At 38.2% G+C, this 4,179-nt stretch overlaps 1 protein-coding gene and 1 pseudogene across 1 annotated transcript in view; both read right to left on the minus strand.

Annotated features, from left to right (window-relative positions):
- Positions 1-4,179, minus strand: part of Immp2l (inner mitochondrial membrane peptidase subunit 2) — an 852,239-nt gene that overhangs the window by 810,934 nt on the left and 37,126 nt on the right. The window lies entirely within an intron of this gene.
- Positions 118-4,179, minus strand: part of LOC102019040 — a 7,205-nt pseudogene continuing 3,143 nt past the window's right edge.

Below are 4,179 nucleotides of genomic sequence, written 5' to 3' on the forward strand. Positions count from 1 at the left end.
ATCGTAGCTCATTATCTCCAAAGTAGTTACTCAACACAAGACATAAACCAAAAAGATGCTTAGAAAAAAGAAACAGATAATACAAACCTTCTTTTCAACAAATATAAACTTTTAGTATAAATGAGACAAATGAGCATATACATTGGAATATTTTTAAAACAACGGACTATGTAATGTGAAGTATGTGAATTTCTCCTTATGTTTTTTTTTGTTCACATTTAATTTTTATTTTAATTTTTTAAGGTTGCATGACACAATATTTCATTTGTTTCATTTATTTCATTTATTCCTTTACTTCTGTTTCCTGTTATTTTAGGTGCTGAAAGTGAGAAGGAACTTTTGTGGCCTTTTTCTTTTTCTGTAGTCCCCTTAAGCTGTCTAAATTTGGAACATCTAAGCAAGCTGAAGGGAAAAAGGGGTTTTGCAAAAATGACTCAGGGGAAAGGTTGCTGTGTTAATCATGCCCTATGGTGGGTGATTAACTGCTTGTACAATTACGTTTCACTTTTAATTAAGGCTCTCTTTAAATGTGAGGTTCCCTTCTTAGAGCAGCTCGTACTGACGAAGGTGCATGTGCTGGGTGATGTCGCAGCAGTCGTTGAACACACGGCAGATGTTCTCAGGGTCCACAGTGGAGGTAAAGGGAGGGCAGCAATAGTGGCGCCCATCTTCACTATCAGAGCTGATTCTCAGAAACTCATCTCTAATGAAGTACTTGGTCCGGGTCACACATGGGACTCTCTGGGCCCGGAGTAGTGTAGTGAGCAAACTCTGGACAGTAGACCTCAATCTTTGATTTCCCAGCAAGGACTTCTCAGTGAACAGAACTTGTGTTGAGGAACTGAATCACAGAGACAGCGCACAGACATCTGTTGTTCCAGAAGAGGTTCAGAGCCTCCTGCACGCAGCTGATCTGGTTGTCCTCCCGGACGACCATGTTGTAGCTTCTGGCCACCACGAAGATGAGGGCAGTCAATGAGGTATCGCTCTTTTATTTTGCATATATATACACATATGAGAACCCAGGCAATATTTGAGCTTTTGTGTCTGACTTACGTCACGTTTCATAGGCATATTCTTTGTAGATTTTTTGAGAAATACTACAAAAGGAAAAGGAAGGAGGAAAAGAAAAGGAGGAAGTGTGAAACAAAGGAAAGGAGGAGAAAAACTTTATACTTTATTTTGTATCAGTGATAGTTTCTAATGAAAAATATTAAGTGCAGAGCAAAACACTCTCAATATTCTTATCTTATGCTACATATTTTGATTATCTAAAGTATATTTAAAATGATGTTTTTCTGCTAGACACTAAAAATCTAAACAAAACAGAGAACTAAATCATCAATTAGAAGAGAGGACGGATGCAATTAAATCTGGAATAAAGTATATGATTATATACACTCCAGAGAAGGGACAGAAATGTATACAATGAAGGAAACAATTCTCACACTATTTTAGATACACAGTAGGGTTCAGCAAATAAGTAAAGGTGTTAATTTTTCACTGTGAAAAAAGTGAGATACAAATAGACAGGGAAATGTCAAAGAAAAGCAAAGGAGCTGTAGAGGCAAAGACTGCAAAGCACCAATCAGTACACCTAATGCCCAGCTGTTAGGTTCTGATACCATTTCTGACTCTGGAATAAACGAGGGTTCTACAGTGAAAGGGTCAGTTCTGGAGCTGGATCAGGAAAAGTACAACATGAATCTTCAATATCTTACTTTGTCACCAAACAAAAACGAGCTTAGAAAAAAGATGGAAGTACATCAAAAGAGCACAGAAGCTTGTTTGAAGGTGCTGCCATTGCGTAAATATGAGAAAACTCGTTGGTTGTAATGAATACAAACCATTGAAAAATGGTTTCAATTGTGGCTTATTTTCTGAATGTGGGCAGTATTAAAGAAATTAGTATTTACCTTCATGAGATAAATTAACACTAATTTCATTTTGTGTAAGTAATTAATATCATTAAAATTATAAACTAAGTTAAATGAAATACGAAATTGTATTAAAAATGTTAATTTAAAATAGTTTCCTTTTGTGATCTTTCTCAGTTAGAAATAAAGTTTCCTTGCATGCACAAAAAATATATATTCAATTCATAACTTATCCTACACCAACACTGAAAAAATAATTGTGGAGGTGAGTTAAATAGTTTTTCACTTTCCTTTGTGTACCATATCTGCATAGTCAACTGTTAAATGAATTGGGGATACAGCAGTAAAACAGAAAGCTTGTGAGTTGAAGACTATGCAAAATGTACAATGTTCCATTATCATTACTTCTAGCATACAATGCTTAGACCTTGTAGATGTGTTAAGAAACAGCTCATCTTGCAATTATCTAAGCCTAAAAGACATGTTGGGGGAGTAGAAAAATCACCACAAAAAAAGAATTGAAGAGCTGGGGAGAGAGCTCAGCAGCACAATGCCTGGCGGCCAAGCACAAGGTTGTGAGTTTGATTCCCGGTACCAAAAAAAAAAAAAAAAATTGAATCAGCATCTCTGTAATATGTACTCCTTTCACATCAATAAAGATTTTTTAATATGTCCTAGGTACCCACCATCACACTAATTTCTGTACTGGAAGAATGAACACATGTCTGTATCTATGCAGATACTGAATATTACACATCATTCTTTGAATTATTATACCCTTGTGATAACATTAAAAGGGCCATAAAAATAAAGATTATATAAAGGAGAGAGGCAGTTGGGGTGATACAAAAAGACTGTGTATGGTATTGTATACTCTCTGATCCTTCTACAGTCAGAGATTGACTGTCATCCAAACAGCTGCCCCACCACCAACGTGCTAGTTGGCCAAAGTGCTCTCTCCTGAAGATATACTCTGAATTCCTCCCGCTTGAAATCTTTCAATTATTCCCCATTTCCCAGAGCGTAACACCAGGCTGCTCAGACTTCTAAGACTGACTACCTACTCTTACCACTTCCACTCTTTCATTAGCATATCATGCACCAACTGTGATAGTTACCTGTTGTGTCTACACAACACCCAACTAAATTGGATCAACATAGTTCTGGGTATTGCTGAATGGATTTACTGCAGTCAGAAGACCCACCCTGTGAGTGACTGGCACCAATAGGCTTGCCACCCGAATGGAATAAAAAGGGAAAGGAAGAAGGAAGGCTGACTTCAGTTTCTTTGGAGGAGCTTCAGTTTCACCGTGGACGTCATCTCTTGGCTTCCAGCGCAGACTCTTTAGCCTCCTGATATGGACTACACAGGACACCGCAGTGAGCTCCAAGCCATTGCCCTTTGACTGGATCCCTCAGCTCTCCAGCGTGCAGACAGCCCTTTTGCCCTCTTCCACACCTGACTATGTGGGTGGCCACTGTAAGCCTAGCTTGCAAATCCTAATATATTTATGTATCTTTTTAAAATCTGTTTCCCTAGTAAGTACTGTGTGATACACCAACCAAGCCCAATCACATGCAATTTCTAGAACACGCCATGCTTGTGTTTGTCTCTGAGCCTTTATACCTGGTCTCCCTTGTATCTCCATCACTCTTCACAAATTGTTTTGAACAACTATTTCTCATCCCTCAGGTGAGCTTAGATGTCACGCTACCTGGAACTCTGAGGCAGATGTCCTTCCCACGTATCCCCATGATACCCTGTGCTTTCTCATTCCCACCCCCAACTGGCTGCAGATTCCGGGAGAGCAGATACTCTCATTCACTATTATATTTCAGTGCCTTGGACTTAAGAATTCAGAGTCCATTACTTTTGAGCAGTTTCCTTAACTTTCACAATATCTATTGTACCTTTATGCACTCTTTCAGGTTCTTACACTAGGGAGACAATACTGTGTTTACACATGCAGATCTGATTTATTTCACTTATGAGTATGGTTTCTAGTTGCATCCATTTACCTATAAAAGCCTCAAGTTTATCTTTCTTTATAGCTGAGTAATATTCCATTATATGAAAATACAACTTTTTTATCTATTTCTCAGTTGATGTGCATTTGGGTTGCTTCCAACATTTAGCTATTACAAATTGCGCTGCTATAAACATGGGTGCACATATATCACTGTGACATGATGTTTTCAGTTCTTCTGAGAAAATACCCAGAAGGGGAATAGCTGGGTTGAATGGAACTGCTAGACATAGTTTACTGAGGAATCTCCAAACTGATTTCCACAGCGGTTTCAC

The sequence above is a fragment of the Chinchilla lanigera genome, unplaced genomic scaffold, assembly GCF_000276665.1.
Source record: "Chinchilla lanigera isolate Chin_1 unplaced genomic scaffold, ChiLan1.0 scaffold00009, whole genome shotgun sequence".
In the NCBI taxonomy this organism is placed as follows: Eukaryota; Metazoa; Chordata; class Mammalia; order Rodentia; family Chinchillidae; genus Chinchilla; species Chinchilla lanigera.